Source organism: Myotis yumanensis, unplaced genomic scaffold (assembly GCF_028538775.1).
Source record: "Myotis yumanensis isolate MYYU_CA2020_CCGP unplaced genomic scaffold, mMyoYum1.0.hap1 SCAF_15, whole genome shotgun sequence".
Classification (NCBI taxonomy): Eukaryota; Metazoa; Chordata; class Mammalia; order Chiroptera; family Vespertilionidae; genus Myotis; species Myotis yumanensis.
In genome coordinates this window covers 19,190,456-19,204,018 of record NW_027223766.1, presented here as the reverse complement: position 1 = coordinate 19,204,018, position 13,563 = coordinate 19,190,456, and the positions used below count along the sequence as shown (strand labels likewise).

At 40.0% G+C, this 13,563-nt stretch overlaps 1 protein-coding gene and 1 non-coding gene across 3 annotated transcripts in view; both read left to right on the top strand.

Annotated features, from left to right (window-relative positions):
• Positions 1-13,563, top strand: part of SGK3 (serum/glucocorticoid regulated kinase family member 3) — a 105,349-nt gene that overhangs the window by 13,904 nt on the left and 77,882 nt on the right. The window lies entirely within an intron of this gene.
• LOC138993571 (small nucleolar RNA U109) lies at positions 2,967-3,100 on the top strand. The gene has a single exon (XR_011468295.1). It is a non-coding gene; the product is annotated as a small nucleolar RNA U109 (small nucleolar RNA).

Genomic DNA, 13,563 nt, shown 5'->3' with positions numbered 1-13,563 from the left:
TTTGTTTTTCTTTTTTATTTTATTTTTGTTAATCCTTACCTGAGGATATTTTCCCATTGATTTTTAGAGAGAATGGGAGAAGGGGGGAGAGACAGAGAGAGAGAAACATGTGAGAGAGACACATTGATTGGTTGCCTCCCACATGCGCCCCGACCTGGGTCCAGGGATTGAGCCTGCAATTGAGGTACGTGCCCTTGACCGGAATAGAACCTGAGACCTTTCAGTCCACGGGCTGACCCTCTAACAACTGAGGGGAACTGGCGAGGGCTCATCTTTGTTTTTAAAGGAAGCCAATGCCTGGCTTAAAATAATGCTCTATGGAATCATACTCTCTTTTTTTTCCCTTTACACTACACACAACACTCTGAACATTTTTCTGGACTCTTGTTACCAAATACCAGCTGGGTATTTTACAATTTAACCCACTTCTGATACTGTCTACCTGAAGATTCCACAGGTTAAGGGTTCAGTTCTATATCACTGCCCCTCCCTCAGCCTTAGCCACCAGTCAAAAGTCCAGGTTGTTACCTGTCTGACCAACAGACTATAAATCCATTTCCCACCACTCCCTCCTCTGGCCCAATTAATTTGCTAGAGCAGCTCACTGAACTTGGGAAAATAGTTTACTTACCAGATAACCAATCCTATATAATAAAGAGGTAATATGCAAATTGATCATCACACCCTCACAAGATGGCTGCCTACGACCAGGCCAGCAGGGGGGTTAGTGAGAGACGACCAAATGACTGAACAGCAGGCTATGTGGGGTGACCAGGCCAGGGTGGGGGCCATGAGGGGCAACCAGGCCAGCAGGGGGGGCAGTTAGGGGTGACCAGGCTGGCAGAGGGGGGCAGTTGGGGGTGGCAAGGGGGGCAGTAACAGGCAACCAGGCTGGCAGGGGGGGTGCAGTTGGGGGTGACCAGGCCATCGGGGGGGGGGGGCTGGGGACAGTTAGGCTGGCAGGGGGGCAGTGAGGGGTGACTAGGCCGGCGGGGGGGGGGGGGCAGTTGGGGGAAACCAGGCTGGCAAGGGGGGCAGTTAGGGGTGATTAGGTTGGCACACAGAGGCAGTGAGGGGCTATCAGGCCAGCAGAGGGGTGCAGTTAGGAGCAACCAGGCAGGCAGGCAGGTGAGCGATTAGGAGCCAGCAGTCCAGGATTGTGAGAGGGATGTCTGACTGCCGATTTAGGCCTGATCCCAAGGATCAGGCCTAAATCGGCAGTCAGACATCCCCCGAGGGGTCCCAGATTGGAGAGGGTGCAGGCTGGGCTGAGGGTATTCCCCCCCCTCCTGTGCACAAATTTCGTGCACCAGGCCTCTAGTTTATTATAAAAGGTTATTACTCAGGAACAACCAGATAAAAGAGATGCGTAGGGCAAGGTATGTGGGAAGGGACAAGGGCTTTTTTGTGCCCACTATCCCAGAGCACCACTCTCCCCACACCTCCATGTGCACTAACTCAAAAGCTCCCTGAACCCCATCTTTTTGGGGTTTTATGGAGGCTTTGTTATATAGTTATGGTTGATTAAATCATTGGTTGTTAGTGATTGATTCAACCTCTAGCCCCTCTCCCTAGAGAGAAAATTCCAACCCTCTAGTCTGATCAGGACTGTTTCCCTGGCAGCCAACACCCATCCTTAAATTGCCTAGGGGCTTTCCAAAAACTCATTAATATAAACGCAGGTGTGATTGAAAGAGGCTTGTTATATGAATAACTAAAGACACTTATTTCACCTTTGTAGATCTTACCACTTAGGAAATTCCAAGGGTTTTAGGAGCTCTGTGCCATAAACGGACAAAGACCAAATATATATATTGCTTAATATAAATCACAGTAGTATATCTTGTTTAAGTAATAAATTGCTAAAATTATGAGAACCAAAACAATTTTTTCCACCTCTATTAAAAGAATACACTTTAAATATCTGTTTTGAGGTTTCATGGAAAAACCAAGAGGCAAACCAGCCAAATGTATTGTGGGTTTCTCTTTTTTTTAAAATTTTACACTCGTACTGTTAAAGTTCATATATCATAATTTTGTGTACATTTCCTTAGGTTCAGTTTTAAAAGGTGGAAAACAAGTTATGAAATACTAATTTAGGTAATGGATGGTGGTTATGAGTCATTATGGTTTATTGTGTAAGTATGTACAGAAGTAGAAGGACTTATCTTAAAATGTCAAGAGTTCCCAAATCTTTAATGAAAAGGATGGCGTGTGTGTTTAATGAAGTCTCTTCTCATGCACTTCCTAATCATTAAAATGTAAATAAAGCTTGGGTCACATGGAAGTTTCTGGGTAAGTAATTGTATTGGAGACTATATGTTTTTTGGGTCATTCCATACTACCCTGGTCAGCATTTGCTCATAAGCATTTCTAGGACCCACTATCGGGTTTATTTTTACAGGTGAAAAAGCAAGGAGCATTTTCTCATGTCATCGGAGGGAGTTAGCTAGAAACTTAACATTTTGAGCTTAAAAATTAATTTTCTTTTAATGTCATTAAAATTTACCACTTGGGTTTCAATTTTAATGTTTCTTATAATTACAATAAAATGAATCTTTGGACTATGGCATTTAATAGAACCTTTATTCACACTTTAGTGTAATCAGATGTAAAAACAGAATACTTCTTTAAAATTTATGTTATAAAATGGTCACAAGTGGAATAAATGTCATTGATAGGCTTTGTTACGTATAGAAGGAGCAGGTTGCCTTTGTGACGCATTATCTGTTTTTAGCTCCTATGAGAGATTATACTTACATTGGTTAAGACTGGAGGTCTAGAGTTCTCCAGACTATCGTTCAAATAGTGGTTCGTCACTTAAAAATTAGTATTTTTCACCTGAAGAATAGGCATAGTAATAGGACATAACTCATACAGTTGTTATTAAGTTTAAAATAAAAAATACTTGTAAAACACTTAATATAGTCCTTGGGATATACTAGGTGCTCAAGAAACAGTAAATATTGCATGTGGAAATATGTCTGTTCCTCATTCCTTTGGGAGCAGGAATACCTCCATAACATGCTACATGAAAGGAGTTCTCAGGGCTGCCAACCTTACAGTAGAGGTTGAGTAGTAGTATATTTCTCCTACATAGAAGAAAAAAAAGAAACAGTAAATAATAGTATTCTTAATGGATAAAATTTTATGGCCTTAACTTTATTTTTCTTTTGTTAATTACTTCAAAGAAAGGCATACCACAACTATTTTGCATTAAGTCCGAAGAAGCTATAAGAGAGGAGATCTGGACAATTGCAAAGACAGGATTCTTTTTTTTTTTTATTGCTTAAAGTATTACAAAGGGTATTATATATGTCTCCTTTTTCCCCTGCCCTTGACAATCCCCTGGCCTCCCCTACCCCCCAGGGTCTTTTATCCATTTGTTATGCTTATATGCATGCATATCAGTCCTTCGGTTGATCTCTTACCGCCCCTCCCTTCTGCCCCCCTACCCTCCCCGGCCTTCCCGCTGCAGTTTGACAGTCTGTTTGAGGCAGCACTGCCTCTGTATCTATTTTTGTTCATAAGTTTATAATGGTCTCTATTATCCATGAATGAGTGAGATCATGTGGTATTTTTCCTTCATTGACTGGCTTATTTCACTTAGCATAATGCTCTCCAGTTCCATCCATGCCGTTGCAAATGGTAAGAGTTCCTTCTTTTTTACAGCAGCATAGTATTCCATCATGTAGATATACCACAGTTTTCTAATCCATTCATCTACTGATGGGCACTTAGGCTGTTTCCAGATCTTAGCTATGATGAATTGTGCTGCTATGAACATAGGGGTGCATAGATCCTTTCTGATTGGTGTTTCTGGTTTCTTGGGATATATTCCTAGAAGCGGGATCATAGGGTCAAATGGGAGTTCCATTTTTAGTTTTTTGAGGAAACTCCATACTGTCTTAGTGGCTGTACCAAGATAGGATTCTTTGGAGATGACTCCTGACAAAGCATTAAGATGATATCCCTAGCCCTAGCCCCGGTTTGGCTCAGTGGATAGAGTGTCGGCCTGCGGCCTGAAGGGTCCTGGGTTCAATTGCGGCCAAGGGCAGATGCCCGGGTTGCAAGCTTGATCCCCCATAGGGAGCGTGCAGGAGGCAGCCAATCACTGATTCCCTCTCATCATTGATGTTTCTATCTCTCTCTCCCTCTCCCTTCTTCTCTGAAATCAATAAAAATACATTACACAAAAAAAAGCTTTAAAAAAAAAGATGATATCCCTAGTCCCTCTAATGTTGTGTCCCTAGGTGTCTGACTTCATCCCATTGCCTTTTTTGGGCTACACTAGCTCTCTGGATGATTAAAATTACTTTTCCTGGTTTACATGTGTCTTGTGCTGATGACTCTCAATCCATGGTTCCTATCCTGACCTTTATTTATCCTTTGCTCTTCAGACAGATATGTCCGATTGCTTACTACCAGATAACTAGCTTCCCATGGTGCTAGCCTACAGGTAGTTCTAAGTCAACATGTATAAAAGTATATCTTTTCTACCTTCTTCCTGAAACCTCACCTCCACTTTTCACCAATTTCATCTTCCTTTGTTTAAAAATATGCTTTTATTAATTTTAGAAAGAGAGGAAAGGAGAGAGAGATAGAAACATTGATGAGAGAAAGAGACATTAGTTGGCTGCCTCCTGCACATCCCCCACTGGAGTTGAGTCCACAGCCTGGGCATGTGCCCTGACCAGGAATCAAACCAGTGAACTCTTGGTTCATAGGTTGACACTCAACCACTGAGCCACACCAGCTAGGCTCATCTTCCTTTATTTGTTCCTAATTTATCGCTATCTGCCCAGTAACTAGAGAGCATCTAGACCAGCCGTGGGCAAACTACGGCCCGCAGGCCGGATCCGGCCCGTTTGAAATGAATAAAACTAAAAAAAAAAAAGACCGTACCCTTTTATGTAATGATGTTTACTTTGAATTTATATTAGTTCACACAAACACTCCATCCATGCTTTTGTTCCGGCCCTCCGGTCCAGTTTAAGAACCCATTGTGGCCCTCGAGTCAAAAAGTTTGTCCACCCCTGATCTAGACTATGTCTCCCTGTCATTTACAAAGTCCTCCTGATTTTACCTGTTAAATACTTCTCAAGTCTGTCCCATCTGCTCTATGTCTACTATAGCTTCTTGAGGCTCTCATCATCTTCGGACATTTTCAGTGGCCCCTCCTAAGAGACTTTTCTACCCCATCTTGATCTCTCTCTTTTTCCATTCGTCCTCCACTTTGCTTTCAAACTGATCTAAAGCAAAGATCTAACCATTGTCATTCCTGTTACATTCTCTATTCTTGTAATATCAAGCCCAAAGTCTTTAGCATGGCTTGTCAGGCTCTTCTGATCCTCTGACCTCTTCTTATCTACTGCCATTTCTAGGCATAAAACATAGTAGAACCTCAAAACTGTTGAGTTAATGAATACTAAACTCCATCTATACAAATTGAGCCTTTGTGGTGCATTGCTCATGTTAGTCTGGTCATCTGCTCACACCTTAAAAAAATGGGTAAAAGAAATGGAAGAAAAAATTCCCCCATTCTATCCTGCATACCAGAGGAGACTAATCTTCTCAAAGCCCTATTTTAATTGCATGCCTACCTTTCTTAACATACAATAGCTCTTTATTAGTTCAAGTCCAAACTCCTCACCCCATCTCACGTATACAAACTAATTTGGGACAGCACTTCTACAGAATCAGTCAGCACAGTTAAATCAGTTTGCTTAATAGACAGTGTGGGTAGAGTATGGATTGGTTGTTCTTACTTAGAGTAGCCTTTAAAAAAATTTTTTTAAAAAATTGGTTTCAGAGAGATAGAAACATCAATGAGGAGAGAGAATCATTGATTGGCTGCCTCCTGGACGCCCCCTACTAGGGGTGGAGCCCACCACCTGGGCATGTGCCCTGACCGGGAATCAAACTGTGACCTTCTGGTTCATAGGTCTTTGCTCAACCACTGAGTCACACTGGCCTCCGGGTTGGAGCAGCTTTTTTTAAAAAAATTTTTATTCATTAATTTTGAGAGAGAGAGAGAGAGAGAGAGAGAGAGAGAGAGAAACACTGATTTTTGTTGTTCCACTTATTCATGCATTCCTTGGTTGCTTCTTTATGTGCCCTGACTAGAGATCAAACCCAAATTAATGTAGTATTAATTACATACTGTTTTTCAGAGAGCGCAGAAAGAATGGCTTATAGGAAGGATGCTCTAACCAACTGGGCTACCCTGCCAGGGTGGAGCAGCTTTTGACTTTTCAAATCTAGGCTTTAGCATCCGAGTATATGTTGGTACACCCAACAAAAGCTTTGTATCATCAAATATGTATTGAGTGCCCACCACAGGTCGGGCACTATACCAGTGGATAGGGCTTTACTCATAACACAATCAGCATAATTTCTGCCTTCATGGAGATTCTGGCCTAATTGTGAAGACAAACAATTACAACCCAGGTAAAAGGTGCCAGCACAGGCGAAGTGCCCCAGGAACCCACAGTAATGGCACCAGCGGTGGGATCAGGGAAGACTTCCAAAGATGTCTTGAGACACTGAAGACGTCTCTGGGAGCAGAGCGGAGCAGACCGGCACAGGCCAGAGCAGACTGGCACAGAAAGGAGCGGACCAGAGCAGAGTGGAGGGGACCAGAGCAGTGTAAGCAGACCTGCATGGGGCAGAGCAGAGCTGTCTAGCTGGAGAGTTGCCTGAGAGGCCCCAGAGCTGCCTCACAATGCTGTTTTCCCTGCAGGCTGGATCACAGTGGAGCTGTTTTGTACTGCATATAGCTTCCTTCTTCACAGCACTGCAAATTGGGGATACCTGTTGTCATTGAATTGGCACCAATGGTTATCCGTTCATAGTACTCAATGCACCTTTTCTATTTGAAATGTATATTGTTCATGTCTCAGGAAAATTCTCTAATAATTTCATCCTCGCCATTTCCTCTTTCAAGACATTCAATAAGTTTTGTGTTTGATCTTTGGGATTCAGCCCTCTAATTTTCTTACTGGTTTTTCCTGTTACCCATTTTTTAATATTTTTGTTATATTTTCTACAAAAATCTCTCAACTTTATCTCCCAACCTTTCTATTGATTTTTTTTTTGTTTTAGCTATCATTACTGCTTTCCAAGAGCTCTTCCTTATTCTCTAATTATGCTTTTTTATTATTTTAATTTGTTAAAGCATTTCGTTCTTGTTTTATGCATATCAGGTCTTCTGTCTCTATGAAGGCTTTTTTTATTTTTAGATAAAATATTCCTGGTACTCTATTTCCTGTCTTTAGGTATTCTAGTGTGTTTTTTGTTTACTTTGGTCCTTTATGTTAGAGGTTTTTCTTAAGTGCTTGATGATCATTTAAGAGTGAGACACTAATAGGGTACATTACAAACTGAATGAAAGTTCTGTGTATCTGGTCAACACTTGTTAAAGGTGAGCCAGCTTTTTTGATGGGAATCACCACAGATTTCATCATCAGCTGTTTTCTCCAGGATCATTCAGTTTTCCCAGATAACAAGCCTTTCATCTCTTGCCTATTGTACCAAATCCTGAGCCTTTTCACAAAATCTGCAGGTGAGGTCAGCTAGCTCCTGCCGGAGTCCCCCCTGCGGGCCCTCTGGTTTCATCGTCCACCACTCTGCCCACTTCCTGCTCCTCCGTGGCTTTCTGTCTTCGTGTGGTATGGGGTTTGTGTTGTGTTTGCTTTCAATTTTAAGGTGACTGCTGAGGGACGGGTGAAACATCTATGCCAACATTTTCAAACCCTTCCCTGAACTTTTCAATTCATAATTTTCTTCATACATAACATTAAAAATGGAGGGAATTTGCTAATGTTTCTCCTAAACAGGGATGCTGAGACTTAATTAATCAATGTGAATACATTTATGAAGATGAAATCCTTGTGTTAGTATTAATTACATACTGTTTTTCAGAGAGCGCAGAAAGAATGCTATATAGATTTTAAATTACCTTTTATGATTTACCATTTCAAAAAAATAGTTCTTTCTCCTTGTAACTTTAGATTTTGACAGGCCAGTGTTTGCTGGTCTCTCATGGCCAGTTCAGATAGCCGGAGTGCTGGGTCAGGAGACGATTTCGTAATGTGAAGCATGCTGAATGCGACTTTGTGCAAATTGTTAGTTCTCGTGATACTAAGGTGTGAAGGTTACTTTTTAAAATAGACTGTTTTTGTTCCGTAACCTCATTTGAATGTTATTTTTCTTTTTGAGCTTATGACCGTGGTTTCCCCATCTCAATAACTTCAGTAAAATTTCTTACAGGCTAATTGCTAACCGATAAAAGGCTATCTTCAAGTGGTTTAAACAGCCATGCCATTTTTTGTGTAAATAGCACAGAATGCCTGTTTTAGAAAGTCCAGGTCTAAACTGGTCAGACAGCTGGAGAAGACTGATATCTGGTGTGGTGCCATGTTATGAATTATCTGTTATTTTAAAATCCTTTGACATATGTGCCATTTTAGTATAAAGCTAAAAGGCCTCTTATCTTTTAAGCTTTTAGCCACTTAACAAATTTTTTAAAAATCTATTTAATTTGCTAAGTCTTTATGAAAAATTAATGCAATGTATTTGCAGCATAGCATGGCACGTAGAACACAAGCATTATTGTTGGACAGTTCTAGACTTGACTCCCAGTGCTGCGGATTGCTGTGTGAAATCTGAACAAGTTACTTAATGTTCCGTTTCTACATCTGTGAAATGGAATTAATAAGGGATTACATGAGAGAATGCATGGGGAGTCCTTACCACAGGGCTTGGCTCCATAAATGTTAGCTGGTTCTTCTGTTGAGGTATGTAAGGCATCTGGCTCAGTGCCTTTTCCTCCTACTTTCCTCCTACGTACTGAGGATGTTCTGCTGAGTCAAAACTACCAGTAGGAATTTATATAATTCAGATCTTTTTTTTCTAATACTTAGAAGATTTTTTAATTTGGAGATGGTTTTGATAAATTCAAGAAAATAAAGTCATGTTGATGCTCAGAGCTTCCGAAAGAGTGATCGTGTCTGTGCTGAATTAGCACCCTACAAAAACAACAGGGAGTTGCTGGAGGGAATTCCAGATTTTTGAAATAATGTTTTTGCCAAGCTGCTCAGGCTTTGGGTGTCATTCGGAGAATTATAAATATGTCAAACCTTGATAGATTCTTCCTTCTTATGTTAATATGCTAGGTTCATCCTGCCTGTGAGGTATGTTACTGGCATCACCAGCATTGGGATCCTCCAGGACCTGACTTAATGCCCGCTCACGCTAGGGACCCAGCCCTGCCTGACTTGCATTTCCCTCTAACGTCACTGGTTTTGAGATCAATAAACTCTACTCTGAAAAGTAGAAGGAGCAGGCTCATCAATTTTAATTTTGAAAACTGCCTGCATACTTTTGTCATCAGTTTGTCTGGGTTACTTTTAGGACTTATCAATTTGAAACCCAACATGTCAGAGTTGACCATTAGGGACTTCTGACTTCGCTATTAAATTACTTCCGGTGAAATTTCACTAGATACTCTAGTTGTATGAATGCTCATATGAGAGAATAGTGAAGAACATATGGAGTAAGGGATGGACCTATGCTTTATTATTCAGAAAATTATTCATAATACACTTTCTGAATTTAACTATCTTTGGTCAACATATAATGACTCTCCACTTGCATTTTTTAAATTTAAAATCTTTTAATTTTAGTTTAATATTCTAGGGATATAGTGGACTTAGATTTGAATAGTTTAAAATATTTTTTCTAAACTATTCACTCCTTTTAAAATATATTATTAAACACATGTAAGATAATAATCATAGCTTATGTGCATAGTATAAGGAATAATAATAAAACACCCAGGTATCTTACCACCCAGTTTAAGAAATAGAATATAGCAATACATTAGATTCCTCATGTGCCCTTTCCCAATTCAGCTCACCTCCCTGCATCCCTCAAGTGACCATGAAGAAACTTCGTATTTAGTATTCCCTTGACTTTTTGTAAAACTAGGTTTTGCAACATTTGTATTTATCTCTAAACAATAAATTGTTCTTTTGCTTTTGAAATTGACTATATCTTTATCTCATATCTATATATCTGTATCTTTATATAAACATATCTAAATAATCTGGAATTCCTCACTTTCTGACCTTTCTAAATAAATCAGTTATATAAATGGAATAATTTCTCCTGATACATACTTTTGTCACTGTGTTGTTGGCATTTGTCCATGTTGACATGTACAGATGTGTTTCACTCACTTTCACTTCCCTGTAACATTCCACTATCCCACAATTTAATTTTCTATTCTTTTCTTGATGAACATTTGGGTCAGTGCTAGTTTTTTGGCGAGTACAAACTTTGACTTTTTATACATGTCCCTTGTTGCACATGAATGAAAGTGGAATTGCTAGACCAGTTGCGTAATTTCTGAATTTTATGAAAAAGGCAGTTTGCTTTTCTTTGAATTTAAGGTGGATTTGATATTAAGATAATTTATTTCAAATCAGTGGTTTGATAGTTTTGTATCAATTTCAACAATTTTTCTAGAAAAAAAATAGTTTGCTTTTGAAATTACTCAGAAATAACTGATTTATTTAGAAAGGTCAGAAAGTGAGGAATTCCAGATTATTTAGATATGTTTATATAAAGATACAGATATATAGATATGAGATAAAGATATAGTCAATTTCAAAAATCAGAATATCATATTAATAAGAATGGCTAACTTTTATACAAAACTGGATGACTGTCTTGGTCTATGCCAATTGAATAATTGAATATCAGCCACTGCCTGGAGGTAGTTTGTGTGTGTGCGCGCGCATGTGTGTGTGTAAATCTCTGAATATGGGAAGTGAAAAAATTGCCTTCAGGTTTCTTGATGTGGAGGCAAGAAAAAGTATTTTTCTAATCATTCAGCCTTCTTTGATTTCCCAGTGCACCATCTGTTGTCTGGAAGTAAGATGAATCGTAAGATGCTGAATTAACTTTTCACTTTGATATTGGAAATTCTACAAATTCAAGAAAAGATGAGTTAAAACCACAAAAAAAAGAAAAAAAACTTAAAAAAAGAAAAGATGAGTTAATGAAAAGTCATACATAAATTTTTGCCTAGTAATAAAAAAACATTAAGTCAATATGGCTATCATAATTGTCAACTTTATAATTAGTCTTTTTTAAAATATATTTTTATTGATTTCAGAGAGGAAGGGAGAAGGAGAGAGAGATAGAAACATCAATGATGAGAGAGAATCATTGATCAACTGTCTTCTGCACTCCCCCTACTGGGGACTGAGCCTGAAATCCCAGCATGTGCCCTTGACCGGAATCGAACCCAGGACCCTTCAGTCTGCAGGCCAACGTTCTATCCACTCAGCCAAACTGGCTAGGGCAAAGGCATTTTTCTTTGATAATTGTTGGTTCATATTTAATCTAAAGAAGGGGTAAGGGAAAGCCTCCACAATTAAGATCTTTTTTTAAAAAACTCTTCTTTGGTTAAAAAGAAGTGCTCAATTTTCCTGGCCGATGTGTTGTCTGTGCACCCAAAGTTTGCCAGTTCAATTCCAACAGGGATTGCTGCAGGAGGCAGCTGTTCAATGTTTCTCTCTCTCCCTTCCTCAATCAATAAAATATTTTTTAAAAAAATACTCAATAAATTTAAATTCTAGCTTACCTATTAATTTTTATAGATCATTTTTATATATCTATTTTCAGAACTTAAAAAGAAGAATCATTTATTATGAGCTTCCTAAATACTACTCTGTTTTCTTGTTTGGATTTCACAAAAAAGGAGAACTGTGTTGCTTCTAAAAAAAAATTTTAATTCCATGAGTCATACTTCTGGAAACTTCTTATTCAGAAAACATTTAGCAGTCATTGATAACATCTTGTGATTATTTTAATGAAGTCATAAGTATGGCATAATATTCAGAACTATGTAAGCAACACAGGGGATGGCTCCTTGAATCCATGTATACTCAAACACTTAATAAATGTGGATATTTTCATACTGGCTTGCTTCACTATAAAAAACAAACAAACAGTTACACCAATGAGTAATATCTGGTTAGTAAATGTAATTTATTGAGAGGCCAATCTAAGAGGGACTGAAAAGTGTCCAGTAGATTTGGCCATGAGGAGAGCATTGTGCTATGTGCCAACGCAGCTGGGAGCTGGGAGGTGGGCATTGGTGACATTGGATGGAAGAGCGAACCCAGAGGAGAAGGAGATGATAGCAAGTGTTGCCTCTATTCACTCAATAAAACCTAGCGAGTGTGTTATTAGGGTGACCGACCCACCCAGGACTTCAGGGTTTCCTAGGATGCAGGACGTTCATTGTTAAAACCAAGGCAGTCCCAGGCAAACAGGAGCAATGGGTGAGTTTACGAGCTAGATTCTGAGGTTGTAAAATCAGACACGCAGAGAGAGAATGATTATTTAATATGATAATTTAGCATATAAATTTAAGGTCTATGGGAACACAAAAGAGGATACTCCCCAGAGAAAGAGTAGGAGCTGCTCCAACAAAAACTGGGGACACACATTTCAGGCAGAGAAAGCATACAACAATTCGGCTTTTAAGGAAACACAAGTAGTTTTGGTTTTTTTTTGGTTTTTTTGTGTTTTTTTTTTCAGAAAGAGAAGGGGAAGTTGCTAAAGGGCCTGAGAAAGGGAGTCCAGGTGCTTATGTAATAGTGCGTTAGAAATGTGGGGATGTTCAGGGAGATAAAATCTGCTGGCCTCTATTTTTTTTAGTGAGACTGGAGCATTGCTGAGGGAGAGAGAGAAGAAAGGAGGATGGTGAGTTTGAGGAGAATGGGGAAATCACAGGTTTCTGAAAATGGTCATATCTATAATAATAAAAGTGTAATATGCAAATCAGCCCAGCAGCTGAGCAGCAGAACGACCACCCGGACGACCACACTATGACACGCACTAGCACCAGGCCAACCAAGGTGGGTGCGATGCGATTGGTCAGGGGGCCCCGCCATTGCCCCACGACCAACCGCAGAGGGAGGCCCAGGCCACCAGCTGGCAGGGTGATCAATGGCTGGGGGCGGGGGGCTCTGCAATGGCCCCAAAGAGGGAGGCCCAGGCCACCAACCAGCGGGCTGCGGTGGATGGGCAGGACCTCCCTCTGCAGGGTGATTGATGGCTGGGCTCTTGGTCTGTGAGAGGGCACAGGCCAAGCTGAGGGACCTCCCCAAGTGCATGAATTTCTTGCACCGGACCTCTAATGTGATCATATTAGGTGGAAAAGCTCTGAGAATTACATAGCATTAAAAGAAATAGCTAAGTCCTAGCGGATTGGCTCAGTGGGTGGAGCGTTGGCCTGCAGGCTGAAGGGTCCTGGGTTCAGTTCCAGTCAAGGGCACATGCCTGTGTGGCAGGCTCGGTCTCCATTGAGGGACATGCAGGAGGCAGCCAATCAATGATTCTCTCATCATTGATGTTTCTCACTCTCCCGCTCCCTTCCTCTCTGAAATCAATAAAAATATATTTTAAAAAATAAAAGAAATAACTAATACTGAATACTTCCTTTGTTTCAGGCACTAAGTATGTTATAAACATTATCATATTTAA